The following is a 12,823-nucleotide window of genomic DNA, read 5'->3' as shown; positions in this document are numbered from 1 at the left end:
CAATTGCATGGTCTTGATCTTGAGGCCCTGGGGCTGGCAGCTATTTCCTACTAGGAAGTCCAGGCTTGGAGCCGATATCCAGAGTCTCTGTTCTAGTTACTCTTTATAAAGGAGGTTTGTTGTTGTGGCCCTAGTCCGGAAGGTGCATTCCTTCAGAAAGGACAGGCCTAGAACCGTGGGCGGAGGCCACTCTTCGGCCTCGGTTAGGGAAAGACAGAAGAAACACTGTGGGCCAATTTTTAGCTCTACTTCCTGAAAATAGTGGAAGGAATTCGACGTGCAATCCAAGGTCAGCACTCTGGTTCCTGATTTGATATCCAGGCAAGAGGCAAGGTCCTAGGTCTCGAGTTCGGATTCTCTTTCCTGAGGACAGGGTTGCCCTGTTGGGTGAGGTCTCCATTCTACTAGTTTTCAAGAGGACAGGTTTTTGCCACGTGTCACAGTTTCCTTTTTACTAATCGTTAGGAAAATACAGGCTTTGTCCCTTGGGCCTGTGTCACCACACCATGTCCTTTCAAGGGAAGACAGCGTTCCTATTAGGAAGTCCAGGGAGTTCTACATTCTTCCTTTTATTCAGAGAAGACAGCTTTGTCTGGGATCCAAGTACTCCACTTGAGTTTCTGTTCACTTTGGTACCTTGGTTTTCGTGTAAGTAGTTGTTCCTTCTAGTCAGTTAACAATCAGATGGTCTTGACTTTGGGAGCCTGAGCCTGCACTCTAATTCCTGTGCGGAGAGTCCAGGCTTGGTGTCACAGGCCTAAGTCTCCATTCAGGTTTCCTTTGTAAAGAGACAGGCTTGTTGCTGTGGGCCTAAATATCACTCAACATTCATTCGGGAAGCACAGGCATAGAACCGTGGGCACAGGCCACCCTTTCAGACTCTGTTAGGAAAAGACAAGAAATGCTGTGAGCCTAAGTCTCAGCAATATCAGCTGGAATAGGTGAAGGAATTTGCCAAAGCACCAAACTCGGTCCTAAAAGAAATTCCAGATATGGACCAAAAATTCTAGTTCTATAAGAGAGATTTCTTACCAGTAAAAAGACTGGCCTATGGATTAAGTCTCCATATACTAATTTTCAACAAGGGCATGCTTGTTGCTTTTATTTTTATTTTTATTTTGATGATGATGATGATGATGATGATGATGATGATTTATTCATTTATTTATATTTACATGAGGAAACCCTTGGTTGACCTCACAGATTGCAAGGACATTGTCAGTTTACAATCACTTATTTTTTTCAAAATTTTCTATGCTTACAGCTCCTGGTCTTCCTATGTGGTCTCCATCCAAGTACTAACCAGGCCCAACCCTGCTTAGCTTCTGAGATCAGACAGGATCGAGTTTATTCCAGGTGGCAAGGCAGTGAGCTTGTTGGTTTTAACGAGGACTTTGTTGTATTATCGTTAGAAAAAGACTGGCATTGTGTCATGGCCCAGGATTCCAGGCTACATATTTTGACGTGAGGCCAGTACTGTTTCCATGAACAGGGGTCTCCTTCGTTTTCCGTAAGAGTAGACAGCTTTGATCTGTGGGCCATTCACTGTACATTTGTTTCCATCAAAGTATCTAGGTGTTTGGTAGTGTGAGTAGGTCTTTTGCCTAGATTGTTCAAAATTAGACAGTGTTTACTTCGACTACAAAAGCCCAGCTGGAGTCAATACGGCATCGCTTGACCTCCCGGCGTGAATCTCGTGCCCATCAATAGACTGGCCTCTATGAAACACAGGGATATCATTTAACAGATGCAGATGACCTAGTGCTCCCTTTGGAAAGACGAGTGCATATGACTTAACATTCATATGAACACAGAAAACATTACTCTGTGTAACAGAATGTAGCCAGGGCAACCTGCTGACTGACCTGCAATTGAAAGACATCTGCACATTACAAAACTTGCTTGAGGTCAACGGTATAAGCAGCCAGACAATGCCCCTTAATTTGCCTTTGGTTTTGTCGAGTGTCAAGAAACCGCCTTTCTGGCAGTGGAGGTGGAGGTTACATATTGGCTGCGTTTAATCCGAAGGCTGAGTGTGCTCTGAAGGTGCGAGTGGATAGCGATGGAAACAGCAGCCAGCATTTTGCTGTATTGTAGCAAAAATACTGAGTCATCGTGAGCATAAGCCTTAATGGCTTCAGTTGCGTCTCCCATGCTCTTCTTGGATGTGAATCTTAGGCCAAGATTGTCAAGAGGGAATTGCTTAAGGGCCAATGCATCGATGGTGAAATTTTGTAAAGGTACACTTTTTGAGACATGTTTTGAAAACACTTGTTTGAGGATAGGGGAAAAGGAAGAAAGTGGAAGTCACCTGAAAATCATGTAGCAATCACTAGATAATCATGCGGCAGTCACGTGAACACCTCACAGGATTCACATGGGGTCGTGGAAGACCCAGCGGGAATTGTTTGTCTACCAAGTGACTAGTCTTATTACTGTCGGCGTAGATTTTCACTTTACTTCTTCAAATGAATCAGGACTCAGTGTGTGGATTATTTTCCACTGAAGTTTGTAGTGAAAATCAGATTGGCATGGTGTCCTGTTTTCAACATCCACTCAAAATCCTCTGATCCAGACAGTAGAATGGATCATGGTTCATTGACTTCTTTCGACTGTGTTTTGTTTTTTTGGTTTTTTTGTTTTGTTCTTCCAAGATGGTCTTGTCACCGTGTGCTATGTTGCTAACCAAAGGTTGCTTCATGAAACTGTAGGCCAGATTGTGCTGGCCAAGTCTACACTCTACGTCCTGGAAATTGAAATAATACTGTGCCGTGTTTCCAATCTCTCTTGTTACTTGGGCGTAGATTTTCACTCTTAAAATAAACCAGGTTGGTGAGTGGAACACTCTCCACTCACATTTACTTTGAAAGTGAGGCTGGCATGATGTCATGTCTTCAAACATCCACTCTAATTCCCCTGATCCAGGCCGTGGTTGGATCATGGTCCATTATCTTCTAGCGAATGTTTTTGGTTTTGGTTTTGTTTTCCTTTCAAGATACTCTTGTTACCGCATGCTACGTCTTTCACCCAAGGTCCTGTTATGAAACTGGAGACCAGACTGCTGGCAAAGGTCTCCGCGCTACTTTCTGGAAAGAGGAACATTCCTTTGCCATGCTTCCAATCTCTCTGATCGAGTTTCTAATGTAAGAGTCCAGGCTCAGTTTTCAAAGTGCTCACAGAACCGTTTCTTTTCAGGAGTATGGTTCGGTGCTATCACGTAAGGTCACCTTTCAACAATTGGCAAAAGGGAAAATGGGTGACGTGAAACCAGGTTGTGCTGAATGGACAGTTCGGATGACAGAAATATGGTTCCATCAGCCCAAATTTCTATCGTAAATGCTTTCAAGGGAGGATAATCTTGGTGTCATGATCCGTTTCCTATGCTTTTTTCTCCACAGTGTGATATCTTGTTTGCGTGGACCAAGGTTTTTCCAAGAGTTCTCGTAGCAAGGACCAGGTGGGCTGTTGTGGGCCTAGGTCTTCAGCATGGACTTCGTTATTAATTGAAAGGTCATGACCTTCTGGGCCTGAGGCTGCCAACTAGTTCCGTTTAGGAGGTCCAGGCTAGGTGCCGATTTCCACAGTCTCCATTCTAGCTTCTTTTCCATAGAGGGGGCTTGTTTCTCGATGCCACGGACTGAAGGGGACATTCGTTCAGAGAGGACAGGCTTAGAACAATGTGCCTAGGCCTCCCCTTCAGTCTCTGTTTGGAAAAACTGAAGAAATGCTGTGGGCCAATTACTCAGCTCTACTTCCTGGAAATAGAAGGAGGGATTGAAACTGCAACCCAAGGTTAGTACTCTGGTCCCTGATTAGAAATCAAGGTTGGAGACAAGGTCCTAGGTCTCTAGTTAAGATTCTCTTACCTGAGGACATGCTTGCGCTGGGGTGTAAGGTCTCCTTTCTAACAGTTTTGAGAGAGGACAGGTTTATTGCCATTGGTACTGGTCTTCCACATAGTATTTGTTAGGAAAAGACAGGTTTTGTACCTTGGGCTGTTTCACCACTCCACACACTTCCAAAGGTAGACATGTTTGTAGTATGAATGGAGGTCTCCATTCTTACTTTTGTTCAGTGAAAACAGCTTTTTTTTTTTTCTTTTGGTGCGCTATACAGACCACACGATTTTCTGTTCACAGGGGCTATCTTAGTGTACTTTAGTATTTACATCCTCTAGCCCCTGATTAATTATACAGTCTTGATATTGGGAGCCTGTGCCTGCACTCTAGTTCCTGTAAGAGAGTCCAGGCTAGGTGTCACAGACCCGAGTCTCCATTTGAGATTCTCATGCGTAAAGACAGTCTTGTTGTGTGCCTAAGATAGTACTCGAGTTCGTTCAGGGAGTACAGACTTAGAACAGTGTTTGCAGTCCACTACGTCTGTCATGTTAGTAAAAGACAAAAAAAAAAATGCTATGGGATGAAGTCTCAGCTCTACCTCCTGGAATAGGTGAAGGATTTGACCTGCAAACCCATCTCATCACTCTTGGTCCTAAGAGAAATCCCAGACATGGATCCAGAGTTCCAGTTCTCTAAGAAAAATATTCTTACCTGAGGAAGGCCTTGCCATGTGGTTTAACGTCTCCAATCTACAAATTTTCAAGGACACTTTCGGGAGCTTTAGACCAAGACAGCTTTGTATTATTGTTAGGAAGAGACAGGCTTTAAGTCATGGGCCCCAGTCTCCAGTCTACATCATTTCAAGGGAGGACAGGACTATTACCATGAATGGAGGTCTCCTTTTTTTTTTCTGTAGGAGTAGTCAGCTTTAGTGTGTTGGCCGTGAATTGCATAGTAGGTTCCGTCAGAGGGTCTAGATCGTTGTTCCTGTGAGTAAGTCTTTTGTTAAGCCTGTTCAAAACTAGTCTGTGTTACCTTTGGCCCATATCTCTGCAGGTTTCACGACAGGATCATGTGACCTCATCATGAGAATCACGTGCCCATCAATAGACTGCCCTCTATGAATCACAGGAAGAACTTGTGACAGATGCAGTAGACCTAGTGCTCCCCTTGGAATGATGAGTACATGTCCCTTAAGAACATTCACATAAACACTGAGAGACATTAGTCTTTGTGAAACAGAAGGTGGCCCAGACAGCCTCCTGACTTCTGATCGAAAGTCGTGACCACATTATAAGACTTACTTGAGGTCAAGTGTATATGCGGCCAGACAATGATCCTTAATTCGCCTCCGATTTTGTCTGTTGTCAAGAATCCTGCTTTATGGCAGTGGAAGACATGGTCTCATATTGGCCATGTAGATACCTAGAGGCAGGGTATGCTTTGAGAAAGCCACTGGAGAGCGGTGGAAACAACAGCGCCCGCTTTGCTGTATTGTAGGTAAAATACTCATTAATTGTGAGGGTACCTCGTCATGGGAGAAAGAACGGCTGCCTCAGAATTCTTCTACAACAAACCTCAGACTACAAATTCTGAGCGGGACTAGCTTAACAACCATAAAACGAAAGCAGAGATTTGGACATGGAGGCACTTCTTTCAACGTGTTCTGCAGACCCAGGGTTTATGTCAGCAGAGGCAAATGAGGTGGAATTCACGCGAAATATGTCGCAAGATAACGTGAATCTCGCAATATTCACGTGGCTGACAGGTGTCTAACAAGAGACGGGACTAAGGGCATCTCAGGGAGATCAGGTGACAATGGAGAATGGTGTGGCGCTCACTTTTGAATCACCCTTCTACATCTTTGTAAAATTCACATAAACACTGAGAAATGGGTATTCCCTGTGTGATAGAGTATGGCCCAGACACCCACCTAAATGCCCTCCAATCGAAAGGTCATGTGCGCTTGTGAAACTGACCGTTTGGACAGAGGTAGAAGTGGCCAGCGTGTAATCCTTCGTAAGACTGAAGGGTCTTCTATTGTCTGGCAAACTCTTTTAAAGCAATGGAAGCAGCAGTTCCACAGGCGCTGCATCAAATACATGTGACTGTGTCTCCTGTGAGGAAGCTACTTGAAAACAATAGAAACAGCAAGCGCAGTAGCTGTATTGTAGGAAGAACACTGAGTCATTGTGAGGAGACATCTTACTGGCCCAGAGAGCAGCTGCCTCTGAATTCTTCTACAACAAACTGCAGACTACAATTTTCGATATCGAATGGACTAAGGACCATGAAAAGAAATCGATATATTGAAATCGAGACAGCTTCTGGAACGTGTTCTGAAAAACAGGAGTCCAGCCATTCAAAATGAGGTGGAGGTCAAGTAAAATCTCACAGATGTAAATAGGGAACGACAAGGATTTCACTTGAATACACAAAGGTTTCACGTGCATACGAGAGTCTGACCTAAAGGCATTGCTTGAGGTTCTTATGATGTTGGGAAACTCTACAGCGCTCCTTATGGAATTGCACTTGAACTTTGGAGTCTGGCTTCTGCATTCTTGTTCCTGTGAAGAGAGTCTAGGCTTGGTGTCATGGGCATAAGTCTCCATTCTAGTTTCCTTTAAAGGAAGCCAAGCCTGTAGCTGTGGGCTTAGGACTACACTCGACACTTGTTCAAATAGAACTAATTTGGACCTTTGGCTCAGAACACCACTTGGTGTCTGTTAGGAAATAAGAGAAAAAATGCTTTGGGCCTACGTCTCTGCTCTACCTCCTGGAATAGAAAACGGGATTCTAACTGCAAGCCAAAGTCACCCGTCTCGCTCCTAACAGCCGTTCCAGACATGGAGCCACGGTTCTAGTTCTACAAGAAAGATATTCTTATGAGTGGAAAGGCCGGCCTCACAGTTTAAAGTCTCCATATACTAATTGTCAACGAACACATGCTTTTTGGCATTGGACTGGTGCTCTGTTTTGTTACCGTTAGGAAGAGACTGGCTTTGTGTCATGGGCCCGTGCCCCCAGTCCATATCATTTGAAAGAAAGACAGTACTGTTACCGTAAACAGAGGTCTCCTCCTTTTGTGTAAGAGCAGACAGCATTGGTCTGTGGGCCATGCACCGCACTTTGTTTCCGTCAAAGGATCTATGTTGTTGGTATTGCGATGAGGTCTTTTGCCTATTCTGCTCAAAATTTCATATACAAGGGCCCAGCAGGAATCACTACAGGATCACTTGACTGCCCGCTGTGAATAATGTGCCCATCAAGAATTGGCTGCTATGAATCACAGGGAGTAAATGTGACAGATAGGGAAGACATAGTGCTCCCTTTGGAATGATGAGTGCATACCTCTTGATAACATTCCCAGAAACACTGGGAAAACAATAGTCTCCGTGTAACAGAAAGTGGCCGAGACAGCCTGCTCACTGCCCCCCAATCGAATGTTGTGTCCACATAACAAGACTTGCTTAATGTCAACGATATAGGCCTCCTGACAATGATACTTAATTCGCTCTGATTTTGTCTATGTCAGGAAACCTGCTGTATGGCAGTGGAGGGGGAGGTTACATATTGGCTGAATTTAATCCTAGGCTGAATGTAGTGTGAGGAAGTGACTGGATAGCGGTGGAAACAACAGCCGCTATTTGGCTGTACTGGAGGTAAAATGCTGAGGCATTTTGATGAGAACTCCTCATGGCGGAAAGAACGGCTGCCTCAGAATTCCCTTGTAGCAAACCTCACACTACAAATTCTGAGCGGGACTGGCTTAACGACCATAAAAAAAAGCTGACATATTCACATTGAGGCAGTTCCCTCAACGTGTTCTGTAAACTCTTGCTGTAGGCCAGCAGAAGAAAATAAGGTAGAAGTCACCTGACAATCTCATAGCTAGCATGTGGGAATCCCACGATATTCACGTAGCTGCCCTCGAGGAATCACTTGACCATCAAGAGCCAGTCTGATGGCATGATACGGAGATCAAGAGACATTGGGCGATATCGTAGTGCTCATCTTTGCATTACCAATGTACGATCCTTGGTAAAATTCACGCAAGCACTAAGAAAATGAGAGTCTGTGTGTAACAATACGAGGTTGAGCCAAGCACCTCACTGCTCTTCAATGGAAAGTTCAGGTCCACATGACAAGATTTTCTTGAGGACAGCGGTGTAGGCTGGCAGACAATGATCACTATAAGTAGCCTGAGGTTTGGACTGTGGTCAGGCAACGTGCCTTAAGTCAATGGGAGCGGCTGTCACACATGAACCACATTGAAATTAGTCAGCTCACTCTGTTTGAGGAAGGTACTTTAGAGTGGCGGAAGCGGCAGCCGCCATTTTGCTGTATTGTAGCAAAAATACTGAGTCATTGTGAGCATATCCCTTAACGGCTTCAGGTGTGACTCCTGCACTCTTCTTGGATACTAATCTTAAGCCAAGATTGTCAAGAGGGAATTGCTTAACTGCCAATGCGTCGATGTTGAAATATCGAAAAGGTGCACTCTTTGAGACGTGTGTTGAAAACGCTCGGTTGAGGATAGGGGAAGAGGAATAAGGTGGAAGTCACCTGAAAATCATGTAGCAATCACTAGGGAATCATGCGGCTGTCATGTGAACAACTTGCGCGATTCACATGGAGTCGTGGAAGACCCTGCGGGATTGTTTTGTTTGTCAGGTGACTAATCTTGTTAGTGTGGGCATCGATTTTCACTCTACTTCTGAGAAAGTACCAGTTGATTGTGTGGAACATTTTCCAGTGAAGTTTCCCTTGAAAATGATACTGGCTTGGTGTTGTGTCTTGAAACGTCCTCTCAAACCCTGATCCAGGCAGTGGACAGGAACGTGGCATAAAAACGTCCATCGACTGAGTTTTTTTCTACCTAGACGTTCTTGGTACCGAGAGCTACGTCCTCACCCAAGCTTCCGTTATGAAAATTTAGGCCAGATTCTGCTGGCCAAGGTCTCTACTATATTTCTTGAAAATAGGAACAATGCTTGGCTGTGATTCCAATCTCTCTGCTTGAGTTCCTGATAAAGAGACAGGCTCTGTTTTTCAAAGCACTCACACTACCTTCTCTTACCAGAGAAAAGGCTTGGCGCTGTATCGTACGGTCACCTTTCAATAATTGGCAAAAGAGAAAATTGGTGACGTGGGACCAGGTTGTGTTAAATGGACCGATAGGATGACAGAAGGTTGGTGTCGTTGGTCCAAATTTCTATAGGAAATGCGTTCACGTGAGGACAATTTAGGTACCATGAAGCGAGTCCTCTATTTCCTCCTCCTAAGTGATGATATCTTGTTTACGTGGACCAAGGTTTTCCTACGAGTGTCTCGTAGAAAGGGCAGACCCGTTGTTGTGAGCCTAGGTCTTCAGGATGGACTTTGTTACCAATTAAATGGTCATGATATTGTGGGCCTGGGTCTGCCACCTTGTTCCGTTTAAAAGGTCCAGGCTAGGTGCCGATTTCTGCAGTCTCCGTGCTAGTTTCTCTTCCTTTAAGAAGATCATTACTGGTTCCCAAGGTCTGAAGGCGACATTCCTTCAGATAGGACAGGCTTAAAACCCTGTTCCCAGGCTATCCCTTCAGTCTCTGTTTGGAAATAAACAGAAGAAATGCTGTGGGCCATTACTCAGCTCTACTTCCTGGAAATAGAAGAAGGGAGTAAAACTGCAAACCGAGGACAGCACTCTGGTTCCTGATTAGAAACTCAGGGTGGAGACAAGGTCCTAAGTGTCAAGTGAAGATTCTCTTATCTGAGGACATGCTTGCCCTGGGCAGTAAGGTCTCCTCACTAATAGCTTTGAGAGAGGACAGGTTTATTGCCATGAGTCCCAGTCTCCCTTATAATTATTGTTAGGAAAAGACAGGCTTCGTGCCCTGGGCTGTTTTCACCAGTCCAAGGGCATGAAAGTAGTGTTTTCACCACTCCTTACAAGGGCAGAATGTTGCTGCTATGGACGGAGTCCTCCGTTCTTACTTTTCCTCAGCGAAGACAGCTTTATTTTTTTGTTTGGGCCACGAAAACTACATGATTTTCTGTTGATAGGGGCTAACTTGTGTGTAGTTGGAGGAGTTACATACTCCCGTCTCTTATCAATAATACAGTCTTAATCTTTTGAACCTGTGCCTGCACTCTAGTTTCTGTGAAGAGAGTGCACACTAGGAATCACAGTCCTAAGTCTCTATTCTAGATTACCATGCATACCGACAGGCTTGTTGCTGTGGGCCTATGATAGCACTTGACATTTGCTCTGAGAGGACAGGCTTAGAACCATGATCCTAGGCCACCACTTTTGTCTTTGTTAGAAAAAGAGAAAAAATACTGAGGAATGAGATCTCAGCCCTACCTCCTGGATAGATGAAGGATTCGAACTGCAAGCCAAAGTCACCACTCTCGCTCCTAAAAGAAATTCTAGCTATGGAGCCAAGGTTCCAGTTCTTCAAGATAGGTATTCTTACCAGAGGAAGGCCTTGCCTTGTGATTAAAGGTCTCCAATCTACACATTTTCAAGGAGAATAGGCTCAGACACTTTAGACCATGGCTCCTTTCTATTGTTGTTAGGAAGAGACAGGCTTAGTGTCATGGGCCCAGCCTTCACTCTACATCATTTGAATGGAGGACAGTACTGTAACCATGAATGGATGTCTCTTCTTTTCTGTTGGGGTAGACAGCTTTCGTCTGTTGGCTGTGAACTGAACACTATTTTCCGTCAAAGGGTCTAGATGGTTGGTCGTGTGAGTAAGACTTTGGCCAAGTCTGTTCAAAACTAGACAGTGTTAACCTCGGACCATGTCCCTGCGAATTACACGACAGGATCACGTGACCTCCCATGACAATCATGTGCCCATCAATAGAATTGTCTCTCTAAAACACAGGAAGATCATGTGACAGATGGCGATGACATACTGTTCCCTTTGAAATGACGAGTGAATATCGCTTGATTGCATTCACCTAAACACTGAGAAAACATTAGTCGCTGTGTAACAGAGGGTGGCCGAGACTGGCCCCTAACTGAATTGCGATAGAATGTCGTGACCATATTACAAAACTTCCTGAGGTCGACGGCATTTGCGGCCAGACAATGATCCTTAAATCACCTTTGTTTTTGTCTATTGTCAGGAAACCTGCTTTATGGCAGTGGAAGGCACGGTTTCATGGGGTCCGTGTTGAATCCTAGAGGCTGAGTGTGCTCTGAGAAAGCAACTGGATAGCGGTGGAAACAACAGCCCACACTCTGTTGTATTGTAGGTAAAATGGTCCTACATTGCGAGGATACCTCGTGATGGAGGAAAGAACGCTGCCTCATAATTCCTCTATAGCAAACCTCAGACTACATATGCTTAGCCGTTCTGGTTTAACGACTTTAAAATGAAATCTGAGATTTAGACATGGAGGTAGTTTTCTAACCATGTTCCAGAAACCCATGGGTTAGGTCAGCAGAGAAACATAAAGTTGAATTCACCTGAAAATCTCATAGCAAAACAATGTGAATCGCGTGATATTCACGCGGCTGACCATCACGAATCAGATGTCTAACAGCAGGCGGGATAAGGGCATCTCAGGTAGATCACATGACATGGATTAATGGTGTCGCACTCCGTTTGGAGTTACCCTAGTACATTCTTTGGTAAAATTCACAAAAACACTGAGAAAAAGTTATTCCCTGCATAGTAGAGCGTGGCCGAGACAGCCAGCTAAATGTCTTTGTATCGAAAGTTCATGCATGCTTCAGAAAACTGAGTGGTGGACAGAGGTGTAGGTGGCCAGACTGTAATCCTTCATAAAACTGAAGACTCTTCTGTTGCCTGGCAAACTCTTTTAAAGCATTGGACGCAGCAGTCGCACAGATGCTTCATCAAATACATGTGGCTGTGTCTCCTGTGAGGAAACTGCTTGAAAGCAGTAAAAACAACAGCCACAGTTGATGTGTTTTAGGAAGAACGCTGAATCATTGCGAAGAGACCTCTTTGTGGCCGAAAGAGTGGCTGCCTCTGAATTCTTCTACAGCAAATCTCAGTCTCCAATTTTCGGTAGGGAACGGCTTAACGACCGTGGAAACAACCTGATATCTTGAAATTGAGGCAGTTTCTGAAACATGTTCTGAAAAACGTTGTTTTAGGCCAGCCATAGCAAGTGAGGTGGAGATCACCTACAAATCTCAAAGTTATAAATAGGGAATGACGAGGATTTCTCTTGAACACCCTAGGGTTTCATTGCCGCGTACAAGAGACTGACCTGAAGGCATCGCCCAGAGCTCTTAGGAGACTGGGAATCTCTAAAGCTCTCCTTATTGAATTACACTGGACCCTGGGAGCCTGGTTTCTGCATTGTAGTTCCTGTGAGGAGAGGCTAGGCTTCGTGTCTTGGGCCTAAGTCTCCATTCTAGTTTCCTTGAAGTGAAGAAAAGCTTGAAGCTGTGGGCCTAGGAATGCACTTGACATTTGTTCAGATGGGACCACATTAGGAACCTTGGCCCAGACCCCCAATCGGTGTCTGTTAGGAAAAAAGAGAAAAAATGCTTTGGACCTAGGTCTCAGCTCTACCTCCTGGAATAGGAAAAGTGATGTGAACTGCAAGCCAAAGTCACCACTTTCACTCCGAAGAGAAATTCCAGACATGGAGCCAAGGTCCTAGTTCCACAAGAAAGATATTCTTACGAGTGGAAAGACTGGCCTTGTGGTTTAAAGTCTCTATATACTCCTTTTCAACGAGGATATGCTTTCTTGGATTTAGACCATTGCTCCATGGTGTTATTTTTCGGAAAGACTGGCTTTGGGTCATGGGCCCATGTCTGCAGTCCACATCATTTGAAAGGAGGACAGTACTGTTACCATGAACAAAGTCTCCTTCTTTTTCTGTAAGAGCAGGCAGCTTTGGTCTGTGGGCCATGCACTGCACATTTGTTTCCGTCAAAGGATCTAGGCTGTTGGTATTGCAATGAGGTCTTTTGCCTAGTCTGTTCAAAATTAGACAGTGTCGAC

General features: G+C 44.6%; 1 pseudogene; it reads right to left on the bottom strand.

Moving 5' to 3' along the window:
* Positions 1-1,255: 1,255 nt before the first annotated feature.
* LOC120593855 (uncharacterized) lies at positions 1,256-1,373 on the bottom strand (annotated as a pseudogene).
* Between the last annotated feature and the right edge of the window lie 11,450 nt (positions 1,374-12,823).

Source organism: Pteropus medius, unplaced genomic scaffold (assembly GCF_902729225.1).
Source record: "Pteropus medius unplaced genomic scaffold, Ma_sr-lr_union100, whole genome shotgun sequence".
Lineage (NCBI taxonomy): Eukaryota > Metazoa > Chordata > Mammalia > Chiroptera > Pteropodidae > Pteropus > Pteropus medius.
This window is presented reverse-complemented; position numbering and strand designations above follow the sequence as displayed.